The sequence below is a fragment of the Bubalus bubalis genome, chromosome 2, assembly GCF_019923935.1.
Source record: "Bubalus bubalis isolate 160015118507 breed Murrah chromosome 2, NDDB_SH_1, whole genome shotgun sequence".
In the NCBI taxonomy this organism is placed as follows: domain Eukaryota; kingdom Metazoa; phylum Chordata; class Mammalia; order Artiodactyla; family Bovidae; genus Bubalus; species Bubalus bubalis.
The window spans coordinates 178,802,807-178,816,832 of NC_059158.1; positions in this window are offsets into that span (position 1 = coordinate 178,802,807).

Sequence of the window (14,026 nt, forward strand, 5' to 3'; positions counted from 1 at the left end):
CTTCAGCGTAAGAAATAGGGGATAGGAGGTTGGGATAAAAAAGACAACTGTGGCCCTCAGCCTAAAAAAATACAAATTATTAAGAAATATCACTAACAATGTGACAGTCCCAACTGAGGACTCTAATTAGATCTTCCCAGAGTCGTGCAAGTACATCAGCCAAGACCGTTTTTTATTTACATAATCCTCCCCAACTAAGTCTTATCTCCTCCTCTTACTAGAGCCCTTAAAATGTACCCACTCTCAGTATCTCTCTTCCTAAGATTCAGGAGCAGGTGACTAAGGTTTGGCTGAAGAAAAGAGTGCATAAGAGAATTTAGCGCTCTGCTTTCCCTTGGTCTGCTTTCAAGTGAGACGTTCCAGGCAGGCGCTACTAGCTTCACTGTCCAGGGTCCTGAGGGCAGCGGAAGCTCTGTCCACGGTGCTGAATAAAGACCCGCTCTCCTGGTTCCCAGCTCCCAGTTTTGAGAATGCCTTCTTGAGTTCTCACCTCCACGCTCTTCTCAGAAAACCTGGTTCTTCTCAAACCGCCCCCACCCGCTCAGAGGGCCTGACACATTGGAGACGAATGAACAGACTTTCTTGCACTCTAAAGAGAGGGCATTTCCAGCAATACGTGATTCTGTGAGAGTGGTGTAAGTATCTCAAGCTCCTCTTCAGAAAAATAGTACATGTAGCCACAGAGAGTGAAGAAAGAGGAGATACTATTTTTTAATTCACATAAAATAAGACTAGAGAGACTAATCTTTTTTTTTTTCAATATGATTTCTCTAATTAACAGCACTTTACATAGGAACGCAGGTACTGGAATCAGATAATCTATGTTTGAACATCTATTTATAGCTCTGAAAGCTATATGCTTTCTATGCCTCGGTTTCCTCCTCTGCCCGATGGAGATAATGAAGATTTAACTCTCAGAGTTATCATGAGGATAAAGGTAGATTATGTAAGTAAAGCTTTTAAAAGTGTCTAACATATAGTTAGCCTTTACAATGTAAATTATCACTATTATTATTATAGCTATTATGCACGTTTATCTCTTTGTCCTAGAACCTGGTGGATCATTTGATCCCTGAGGACTTGGATCATTTATGTGTTTTCTTTCTGCACCTTCTCGCACATCCTTATCAGTACTTAGCACAATGGCTGGCCCTCAGAAGACATCCAGTTTCCTGAGGGACTTCCCTGGTGGTCCACTGGTTAAGACTCAGCCTTCTAATGCAGGGGCTGTGGGTTTGATCCCTAGTCAGGGAACTGAGATCTCACAAGCTGCATGGTGTGGCCAAAAATTAAATAAATCTTTAAAAAGAAGAGTTTCCTAAATAAGTTTTAAAAATTATTTTGATTGAAGTATAGTTGAATTACAACATTGTGTTAATTATCCTTGTACAGCAAAGTGACTCAGTTATATATATATATATGTGTGTGCATTCTTTTTCATAGTCTTTTCATTATGGTTTGTCACAGAATATTGAATATAGTTCCCTGCTCTAAACAGTAGGACTTTGTTGTTTATCCATTCAGATACCAGTCTGAATAGTTTTTTTTAATTTATTTATTTTTTAATTGAAGGATAACTGCTTTACGGATTTTTGTTTGTTTGTTTTCTGCCAAATATCAACATGAATCAGCCATAGGTATACCTATGTCCCCTCCCTCTTGATGAATAGGTTTTGACTGAAATGATGAATGTTATTACAATAGTCATAATATTTATTCTTCTAGGCTGCCTCTCTCAAGTCTAAGCGATTTAAACCCAGGAAGAGTCAGGACCTCATGAAGTTGCATATGTAGAGGCAGAAGATGCTTTAGGAAGGGACACATGGCTCCCAACATAATTGACTCCTCATCCCCATTGGGTTGTTTCCACGTGGGAGATGGAGGCTCCTGACTAAACATTCTTCCTTTCTTGGGTCCCCATCTCAGTGAAAACTTATCAGGTAGCTACTGTGATCCAGTCATTGTGCTAGCTGATACATTTGGTGGAGGAATTAGATACATCATATGCACTAAGTAGTATAATGACCAAAAATGTACCCCCCAAAGTAAAGAACAAACATTTCGTACTATCCAAGCGGTTATTGTGTAGTTAGGGAGGCAAGACATGATATAGCTGCTGCTGCTAAGTCACTTCAGTCGTGTCCAACTCTGTGCGACCCCAGAGACGGCAGCCCACCAGGCTCCCTTGTCCCTGGGATTCTCCAGGCAAGAACACTGGAGTGGGTTGCCATTTCCTTCTCCAATGCATGAGAGTGAAAAGTGAAAGTGAAGTCACTCAGTCGTGTCCAACTCCTAGCAACCCCATGGACTGCAGCCTACCAGGCTCCTCCGTCCATGGGATTTTCCAGGCAAGAGTACTAGAGTGGGGTGCCATTGCCTTCTCTGATGATATAGCTAAGTACTGCAAATTTCTTGTTTCTGAGGATAATGGGAAAAAGTGGAGCTCTTTAGACAAGGCAAAAGTGTCTAGTATCAACACAAAGGGCATGCGTGCGTGCTTAGTCGCTTCCGTTGTGTCCAACTCTCTGCGACTCTATGAACAATGACCTGCCAGGATCCTCTGCCCATAAGATTCTCCAGGCAAGAATACTGGAGTGGGCTGCCATTTCCTTCTCCAAACTCCTTTCCTAACACGACCTGAAAGCTCTAGTAGGGACACATCTGAATCAGGGCTGTATAGATAAAAATGTGTTATAAGAAAACCCAGAGTCTAGAGAGAGTCTCAGCTCTCAGTCTATGCTGTGCTGGAGAAAACAGAAACAGAAGATGCCACCTGCTTAACAGTTTAGCATCAGCCAAGGTGGGGTGCGGGGTCACCCACCTTCATCTACCACTCAGCAACAGCTCCCAAACACAAAGAGCATCTCCCCTTTAAAGTACCTAGCTAAGTTCCTCTTGTGTAGACTCATATCTCCATAAAAGGAAGAGTTGAAAGAGGTCTTAGTAATAATAGTAACTTATCACCATTAAGTATATATATATATCTATACCTATTGAGCACTGCCCCCATGGCAGGTGGTGTTGTGTGCTGGGATAAATAACACAAACAAAAATCCCACCTTTGTGGGGCTTATATTCTGATAGGTAATAATAATAACAGCTATTATTTATCGAGGCACTTTTCTTATCTCATTCAAGCCTGTCAATAACTCTAAGTAATAAGTATTAATATTGCTACCTTACAGGAGAGGAAACAAGCCTAATGAAGCAATTTAGCTTGGGTAATGTAACTCAGCTAGTACTTGGCAGAGGCAGATTTGAACCCATGCATTTGATTCCAAAGCTCACATTCGTTCCACAGTCCCAGCATATTGTTATCATGACTGGTACTGTCCCCATTTTACCAATGAGAAACAAGCTATGTGCAAACAAAAAGGCTGTAAGGAGAGACTGTATATTCAATATAATTAATAAATAGAACCCAAGCTTGTGATTCCTCTTCCCTGGACCAGAGCTGTAGTCTGTCGTTTATTGATAACCCTCCCCCAAACTCATTGACCGTCTAAATCAAGGAGCTGAACAGAGCCAAAACAGGTCCTTTTGGGCAATCGTCCACATCCAGTTTGCATTTCTAAAGTGTTTTGAGAACCCTGTGGTGGGGTCCAGGGTGGTTGGAGTTAAACCCTTGATGCTAATATGAGTGATGGTGTGCATTTGAGCAGAGCATTTTCCACAAGGTGTCCCTCAGGATACTGGTTCCGTAGGATGATTAATACACCTTACCATTTTTTAAAGGTCTTTATAGTGAAATCATTTGGAAAATGATATGTTAACTAGGCTTCCTATATAGGACTTTGTATAGCTTTTAGTATGGTAATATGCTCTGTGATTCATGAGGAAGGGAATGTGACATGTGCAATGTTTCTGCTCATTCACTAAGTCATTTAACATATATTTATTGAACATCTATAATGTGTCAGGTAGCATTGTTGGAAGCACTGGGGATACATCAGTGAACAAAACAGATGAAGCTTCTACCCTCCTAGAGCTTACATTCTAGAGGAGAGGGACAGACAAAAAACAAAGAATTAAGTAAAATTTACAAAAATGGCAACCTACTCCATTACTGTTGCCTGGGAAATCCCATGGACAGGGGAGCCTGGTGGGCTAGAGTCCATGAGATCACAAAGAGTCGGACACGACTGAGCAACTTTCACTTCACTTCACATAGTATATATAGTTCCAGGCTGTTAATTTGTTCTGTGACCTCAAGAAAGGCCCCCAGTTTTACCCTTTAAGGATAAAATGAGGGAGTTGGATTAGCTGTTAGACAAGCTCGTTTCTCCCATTTCTGACTGTCTAAAGCAATATGATGTGTGTATGTGTTTGTGCGTGTGTGTGTGTGAGAGAGAGACCCCATTCCTAATTGCTCTGAGAAACAATCTGTTCTCACCCCATGCTGTCATCTTCATCCCTCTCCAAGGACCAGGGCTTCCTACATCAAGCAGGATTGTGCACCTCTCACCTCTTAGGCCTGTTGAATTGGCAGAGGGAGGGTGAGCCAAGGGAGTCCCCTTCCTTCTTTCAGTTCTGCTCCCCATGTGGGCCTTGCTTCACAGAGCAAGACGCCAGGCACTTGCTTTCACCAATAATGGCTTCATTACATTGAAAGGAGACTAGAGTGACCTCAGTGAAATAGACTTCCTGACCCCAGCTGACCTCTGCCCCTCACCCTGACAGCCTCTAAATCTTTTCCTTCTGACACATCCCCCACAAGGTACAAGCCAGAGGAGGAAATGATGAGCTGGCTAGAGCCCACTGTCCAGCGACGGCCACTCCGCAGGTGTTCTCTTGCAGCGGAACTTGCCAAGCCCAGCTGTAATTTCCCTCATGACTGCTGATCTTCTCAACGTTGCTACTGTGACCCTAGCCTGTCAGGCACCACTCACCCAGCTGTGGTTCCCTGGTGCCCATTTGTACGTGTCCAGTGACACTCATGCACCATGGAGGGACAAGACAGGGGATCTAACCAAATTCTGTCATCACCCCAAAACTACTTTAGCCTAGTCCTTAACTTTCCCTTCTCTGATGCTGCAGTTGCTGTTTGAGAGCTGACTTTATACCAAGCCTGCACTGAGTGCTTTCTGTGGACTGTCTCTTTCTGTCCTCAACCCTCCTAATATGATCCCCATTTTACTGGAGAGAGAACTGAGACTCAGTTTAGCTAAGCGACTTGCAAATCACAAAGAGTGCACCCCAGATCTAGCTTACTCTGATATTTTTCTTCTTCTGTATTTTTTTTTAGCAGTTAAAGTAATTAATGCATGTGGCTAAAAAAAATCAATTAGTATTGAAAGAATTATAATGAAGAACAACAGCACCCTGAATAGCCCACCCCCTCCACTCCCACGAGTCATTTCTTCTGGAGGATATTTCCACGTCTCTAAATAATATGCGTGTACCTCCATTCCTTGATTTATCAGTTTTAGATACTGTCTATTGATTTCGTGTTATGGTGGATGAGGACTTCACCTTGCGTACAAGGCCCACTTCTCCTTGCCTTTTCCTCCCAGTACAGTTAAATTACCATTTTCAACTAAATTGATAGACAGTGTTTACATTGTCATAATTATGGAAATGTTCACTGCATTGCCAAGTGACATACTAGGACAACAAAACTTTTCTTAAACTGTGCTGCTCTTGTTTTGTTTTGTTTCAATTTACCCTGGACTCTAACCTCCTCACTCTCTCATCACAAGATTAGTCATTGAAATATCTTCAACTATTTTCAAGGGCTCCATCATATTATCTTTTCCACTAAGCCCTTTCTTTCTTTTTTTTTTTTAAGCCCTTTCTTGAGGACCTCCCTCCTGGACTTGTTCCACAGCAGTCAGCCCATCGCCTTCACAGCCTCTCACTACAGTGGACAGAGTCACTCTTTCCTGGGTTCCATGCCAACCTTTTTCTTGGTTCACACTTCAATAGCATCCTCAAGTAACTACCCAAGAAAGGTTGCTCAGGAGGGGAATATGCTAGGCCTTCCAAGTCTGAGCCTACTGCTTTTTATCCTTACTTTTTTGATGGTTTCAAAGCCATACTTTTTACCACTCTGCTCTGTTGCAAAATGAAGAAAGACACTTCACTTGCTCTGAGGATGCTGAGGTTGGAGATGTCTTTTCTAGATTCTGAGGTTGTGAACCTAGATTTATCAGTGGTAAAAAAAAGAAAAATTTGATAGTTAACAACATTTCAAGGTTCTCCATGTGCCAGGCACTGTGCTAAGTGTTTTACATAAATTAAAATCATGTTTAATTCTCACACCAAATGTATGAGATAGGCAGGGTTATTGTTCCCGTCTTATAGATGAAGCTGAGCATAGAGGACTTAAGTAACTTCGTGAAGGTCACAGAGTAAGTGATAAGAGTCAGGATGCAAACACTGGTCGGTTGATTCTGGAATTCGGATTTGGATTCAATAATCTACACTTTTGACTTCCCTGGTGGTCCAGTGGTTGAGAATTTGCCTGCCAACACAGGGAATCCCTGGACTGGGAAGATGCCATGTGCCACAGAGCATCCAAGCCTGTTGGCCACAGCTACCTAGCTCAAGAGCCTGCAAGCCGCAGCTGCTGAAGCCCATGCACCCTGGAGTCCATGCAGTGCAACTAGAGAAAGCCTGTGCACAGCAATGAAGTCCTTGAGCAGCCAAAAATAAATAAATGAATAAATAAACATTAAAAATATCTACACTTCACTTTTTCTATTGCAATAGAAGAGGCTTACAAATCAGTATCTTCTGACTTTGTCTTCTCCCCAACCTAATTTGGTAAATGTGGAAACAGGACCTAAAATCCAAGTGACTTCTTCAAGTTCCTTAGCTGGTTAATAATAAGAACTAGAAACTCAGGTTTCCTAGTATTTCCCTTTTCAATCAGGGAGTGGGGCTTCAAATTCAGGATTGGTGTCTATACCTTGGTTTTCCTGTTTAGGGGAGAAAGTTAGTGGAAAGGGTGTGTAAAAGATATGTATCCCATCAGATTGTGACTGAGACATATAATAGAGGCAGATACAACACACTGTGGAAACAATGAAAGCTGACTCATTTTATATGATATGGAAGGCTTCCCAGGGGAGGTGGCATTGCATTGAACCTTGCATAGGAGTTTGAAAGCCAGGGGAGCGCAGGACATCACAGAGGAAAGGAGCAGCAGAAATGGAAGCAAGGAAGCTTGAAAGTGAACAGCCACAAAGTTTGGTTCCCACATCAGCAAGTACTCCCTGTCTGTGTGAAGACATCCAGAGAGACCTGTGCTCCGTTCAGTCTATCTTCCATCACACATTCATTCAACATGTTGTCAATAATAGAGATAGAGGGACTTCTGTGGTGGTCCAATGGTTAAGACTCTGCACTCCCAGTGCAGAGGGCACAGGTTCAATCCCTGGTCAGGGAACTAAGATCCCACATGCCATAGGGTGTGGCTGAAAAAAGGAAAAATAGAGGTAGGATGGTATGGTTAAAAAGCTCTGGTTCTAGTCCTAGCTCTATCCCTAACTCACTGTGTGACCTGGAGCAACTCTCTTCTTTTCTGGGCCTTGGTTTCGCCATCTATCAATTGGGAGAGCGAATTTATGATTTCCAAGGCCTCTTCCTACTTTCATTAGTGATGATTACGGAGCAAGAACAGGACAAAGGTGTCAAGATGTCCTTGACTTCCCTTCATTAGAGGAGGGGGAGAAATAACATCTGTTAACTTCTGCTTTGTGCTGGGCATCACCCCCTCCTACCACCCTATGAGGGAGCTGCTATCTTCTCATTCAACAGAAGAGGAAAATGAAGTTCAGACGGTTTGAATCACTTCCTCAAATTCTCCCAGCAAGTAACAACAAAGTAACAGCTAAAATGTTTGAGTGTTCACCACATTCCAGACACTGTCCCAAGACCCTACATTAACTCATGTAATCCCCCAATAACTTCCATTAAAAAATTTTTTTTATTGAAATATAGTTGATTTACCATGTTGTGCTAATTTCTGCTGTACAGTGAAGTGATCCAGTTATACATATATACATGTGTATACTTTTTCATATTCTCTTCCACTATAGTTTGTCACAGGATATAGAACATAGCTCCCTGTGCTATGCAGTAGAATGTTGTTTGCCCTTCCTATACATAATAGCTTGCATCTTCTAATCCCAGACTCCCAGTTCTTCTCTTCTGCACACCCCCTCCCTCTCGGCAACCGCGAGTCTGCTCTCTATGTCTGTGAGTCTGTTTCTGTTTCATAGATATATTCATTTGTGTTGTATTTTAGATTCCACATGTAAGTGACATCATGCAGTATTTGTCTCTCTCTTTCTGACTATCTTCATTTTCGAATGGGGTAACAGGAAGTGTCTAATGCCATAGTCTACGCTCCTAATTACCAGACCACACTTCATCTCAGAAATGACATCTGAGACAGCATCAAACTCCATATAATCCACTCGGCTGAGAGGGAACCACCTCTCCGTCTCCTCACCACCGGGCTCCTGTGATTTGGCCATGATGGGAGAAGGGCAGAGAGGGACAGATGCATGCAAGCTGTCCCTGCTCTCCTCCGGCCTCTCCTGAATGCAAACTGCACTTTGAGTTTTTGCCAAGAGATGCCCCCACGGTTGTCCTACTGAAGGATGAGGTATGGGGCCAAGAGAAGGGAGATCTAGGATCCTCAGGCCCTGACTCTCAGAGCCAAAAGTGACCTTGCAGATCAGCTGATTCCCTGCCAGACCCCAAGCTTGATATCAACCATTTTCTCAACTCAGTTTACAAACCTCCAGTCACAGAGAGCTTATTATTTTTGGAAACCTTCCCCATCCCCTGATACGACTTTTAGAAGGTTCTTTCTCCCATTGTATTGAAGCTGATGTCGATACCCTTTACCCACTGGGGACTTTAGATCAAGTCCCTTCCCTCTTGGGCAAAGACTCTGGGGTCAAGTTTTCTGTTCAAACCCCAGTCCCACCCTTTCCCAGCTGCATTGTTGTTGAGTTGCTAAGTTGTATCTGACTTTTTGCAACCCCATGGACTGTAGTCCACAAGGTTCTTCTGTCCATGGGATTTGCCAGGCAAGAATACCAGAGCGGGTTGCCATTTCCTTCTCCAGAGGATCTTCCCAACCCAGGGATCGAACCAGCTCTCCTGCATTGCAGGCAGATTCTTTACCTGCTGAGCCATCAGGGAAGTCCACCCACTTGAGTAACCTTGGACAAATTGAAGCTCAATGCCTCAATTTTGGTTAATTTCCCACTGTTCCTGCGCAAGTTAGCCTAAAGCCAGATTTTTCTAGCTTGATCCTCAATGATCCACAGCTTCTTTCCGTTGCATCACTTTGTACAGTGCTTTTCCAGCCACAAAGTGTTGTCCCACACATCACATCATCTCACCAGACCCTGGGAAACAGGGCCGCTGGGAGGGAGGCATGAGCGGCATGTGGTTATCTCAGTTTAGCAGGTGAGGCAGATCTCTGACCCTAATACCAGACTTACCTCCAAACTTGTGCTCCTCACACCTCTCACAGTTAGCATTCCAGGGCCTTTGTATGCCTTGCTGTCTTCTTCTCCCTGGTGTTTCCCATGCTCACCTTAAGCCTGCAGCATCATCTTTCCTACCTCACTTTGCTGGTCACTATTCATTCTTTAGGCTCCAAAGGTGTCTGTCACACATTCTCCAGGAATCTCCTTGCTTCCACCCACTCACTTAGCCAACACCCCTCTCACGTGTGCTTACTGTAACAAACTGTTTGCCCCCACTTTATTATATTGCTTATTTATCTTCCTCTCACACTGGCTGTGGGTGCAAAGTCTTCAGTCATGTCCGACTCTTTGTGACCCTATGGACCATAGCCCGCTAGGCTGCTCTGTCCATGGGATTCTCCAGGCAAGAATACTGGAGTGGGTTGCCATTTCCTCCTCCAGCGGATCTTCCCAAAACTGTGTCTCTTGTCTCCTGCATTGGCAGGCAGGTTCTTTACCACTAGCGCCATCTGGGAAGCCCTGGCTACTAGAACGTAAACCCCATGAGGCTGGGACTATGTCTGTCTTGTTTATTGTGTGCCCAGCCTATAGCACAAAGCTTGAAATAGAGTGACTGCTTATTAGAAGTTTGTTGAACAAATAAATGAATGACCTGTCCAGTATTCCAGTATTCCTACAGCATGACAGGCCGCCCTGTCCCTCACTATCTCCTGGAGTTTGCCCAACTTCACATCCACTGAATCAGTGATGCTATCCAACCATGTCATCCTCTGCTGCCCTCTTGTTCTGCCTTCAGTCTTTCCCAGCGTCAGGGTCTTTTCCAGTGAGTCAGCTGTTCACAGCAGGTGGCTAAAGTATTGGACCATCAGCTTCAGCATCAGTCTTCCCAATGAGTATTCAGGGTTGATTTCTGTTAGGATTGACTGGTGTGATCTCCTTGCAGTCCAAGGGACTCTCAAGAGTCTTCTCCAACATCACAGTTCAAAGCAACAATTCTTCAGCACTCAGCCTTCTTTATGGTCCAACTCTCACATCCATACATGATTACCGGAAAAACTGTAGCTTTGACTAGATGGACCTTTGTCCATGACTAATAATGGCCTACCTTATAATCCAGGCTTTATTTCTAATTCCAAAAATTCTTTTTTATCATCTTCTGAACCTAACCTAATTTCTACCCTGGCCCTTACTCTCCCTGTTATTAGTTAATTCCTTAGAATCTTACATTTTTATCAAAGGAATACTAGAGCTCATCTGATTCAATCCCTTGATTTTCTACACCAGAAAACTAAGATCCATAGAAGTTAAGTGGTTTCCCCAAGGTCACACTGCAAAGTGTGGCAATCCTTCTTGACTACCAGGTTGGTGCTTTCCCACTGAGTTCACCGGAGAGTTCGTGGACTTCTAGGGCTTTGTCTTGGGGGTGGGCGTAGCAGTAAATAACTCCATCCTGGGCTTCCTTGGTGGTCCAGTGGCCAAGACGCCACGCTCCCGATGCAGGGGGCCTGAGTTGGATCCCTGGTCAGGGAACTAGATCCCACATGCTGCAACTGAGAGTCTGTATGCTGCAACTAAAGATCCCAGATGCTGCAGCAAAGACCAAAGATCCCGTGGGCCGAAACTAAGACTCGGCACAGCCAAATAATAAGTATTGTAAGTAATAATAAAGTAATAATAATTCCAGCCAGTCCTCTCTAGCTACTCCAAAATCCAGACACAAGAGGTCTGACATCTCACAGACAGAAGTGTCAGGCAGGACTGGTTGGAAGAGGTATGAGTTGGGGGGGAGGAAGGGGAGGCAGGGAGGGCGGATCACGGAGAGCCAAGGATGCAGACAGAGAAACCAGGCAGTGTGGCACAGCCCCACTGTGGCGGGGTCCCTGGAGGCGCCCACTGTGGCTACACCATTCCCTCTGCCCCTGAAGCTGACCTTTGGGGCCAGAGATCAATAACCCGGACTCTGGCTTCAGCCGCCTTTAGCCCTCCAATGACCACAGGGTGCACAGAAGAGCAAGTGGGACTCAGGGTCATTAAGTAACTGTCACTCTTCCCCAGCCCCACTTGGGCACTGCTGGGGGAAGGGCCACGGACAAAACCGTTACTGAGAAACAGGTGTGGTCGGTTCTCCCGCAGCCCCCACAACCAGAGCAGGGCCCAGACCTCTATCTCTGCTTGACCCCCGCCCTCTTCCCCTTCCTACCTTCACCCAAGATTTCCTCCTGTGCTCTGTCTCCTCCCACCTCTTTAGCACGAAGCCCTGACTCAGTTCGCTGAACCCCTAGTCTCCTATGTGAGCCTTCATCTTGTTTGCTGAGCCCCATTTCCCCCAGTGAAGCCCTATATTTCTGTTAGCTCAAACTCGTTTTGCGGTTTCCCTCCCCTATTGTCCTGTTGTGGGGTATAATCAGGAGCATTTCCTTTCTGGCCGTACCACAAGGGATCTTAGGGATTGAACTCTCGGCCCCTGCCTTGTAAGCACAGGGTCCTAACCACTTGCCCACCAGGGAAGTCCCAATCTGGAGCCATTTTATGCTTTTTCAATCAAGGCAGTAGATGGAAATTCCTCGTTCCCCGTTTTCTGAATATCGCATCCCAAGTACCTTCTCATCCCTTACATCCCTAAAGAACAAACACGTTGTTTTGGCCATCATATTAGCAGACCCCTGTCTCAGAAGCACATTAACCCACCCCATCCCACCTGCTTTCTATCCTTCCTGCTCACCATTCCTTTCCCACATCCATCTCCCCCGCCCCCAATGCCCTAGCCAATCACTTCTGATTGATTGGTTAGGGACGAGGAGGAAAGGGATCGATGGAAGAATCTGGGCCTATTCTAATCAAAGTTAAAGGTCCAGGACGGAATGATATTAATTGTGGGGAAGCTCAGGTGATGGTCCTGATGGAGTTGGAGGTGAGGCGGTTTGAAGTGTGGAGGAGAATGGGTGCAGAGCTCAGACTGTTCTCTGAAGGTCAGGAGGAGAGTTGTGGAGCTAATAAAGGTGAGAAGGCATAAATCAGTAGGAGTATTGGCATTAGGTTGGGGTTGCCAAGACTACCCCACAGCCAAGAAATTTACCGCCCCATTCCTCTAGAGTGGGGTCTTGAGTCCCTGGTACTACAAGTGTCCAGCAGGGGGCGCTCTGTCCTTACATTTCCCCCTTTGCTCACCCCTCAGAATTTTCTTCTTTCATTCAAAAATACTGTTTGAGTACAACTGTGTGCCAAGCACTGTGCACCAGACACTATGCCATGGTACCATGGACTGCAACCATTCCGGCACCAACCAGACGCACAGACAAGCAAGGTCCTAGACTCCGTGGTGCTGGCAGGGTAGGAATACAGTGAATAAATAATTATTGTGATTTAATTTAAAGAGTATCAGACAAAGCTTTCCTGAGGAGCTGCTTTTTAAACTGAGACTTAACAGATGCCTAAATCTTGACCAGGTAACAATGTGGCAAAGAGGTGAAGGTGGAGTGTGTAGGGGTTGCCTTTCAGACAAAGGGAACAATGGGCTTCAGAACCTGAATCAGGAAAAGATCAGGGCCCCTTCAGAAGGAAGGAAAGAAGCCTGCCTCTGTGGCGACATCCAGCTTTGGTCAGAGGTTTAACCCTTTCTAGGCTTCCCTTGTGGCTCAATAAAGAATCCGTCTGCCATGCGGGAGACCTGGGTTCGATCCCTGGGTTGGAAAGATCCCCTGGAGAAGGGAAAGGCTACCCACTCCAGTATTCTGGCCTGGAGAATTCCATGGACTGTATAGTCTGTGGGGTCTCAGAGTCGGACACGACTGAGTGACTTTCTCTTCACTTTAACCCTTTCTATTGTGAAACTCACACACTTGGAGCCCCCCAGTTTCCAAGACTCAGTTTTCTTGAGATTTGCCTTTTGGAGGAACAAGGCGAAGAGAGAGAGCCAGCAGGTCTCTGGGTCCTTTCTAGAGTAACCAAGCTTGGGAGGGAGAATTCCTGTTCACCCCCTTCCTAAGCACAAACTTTTGGGCTACAAGTGAAACAGAAGTCGATTTAATTTAAACTTCAGGGCCCCTCCCAAGGCCATGGAGCAAGTCAAGTCATATGCTCATGTATTTTTATAAAATGTGCACAAATGAGATATTTCAGTCACAGCTGGACACCTGAAATGTGAAATACCAACAGTTAGTCCAAGAGGTGTGCCAGGTAATTAGTTAATACAAATACATTTTCTGATGTTTGTGGTATTTTTCAGTTTTTGAAATTTGTGATTTATCATGACTTTTTTTCTTAGTCTAAATAAATGTTCACTTTGGGTATACATTTTATACCTATAATCCTATACCTCTTTTTAAAAAATTTTATTTATATATATGGCTGCGCCACATGGCATGTGGGATCTTAGTTCCCCCACCAAGGATCGAACCTGCACCCCCTGCAGTGGAAGCACAGGTTTCTTTCTTTCTTTCTTTCTTTCTTAAACTATATATTTATTTATTTCGTTGCACTGGGTCTTGGTTGCTGCATGCAGGCTTTCTCTAGCTGTGGCAAGGAGGGGCTGCTCTCTACCTGGTGCGCAGGCTTCTCACTGCGGTGGCTTCTCT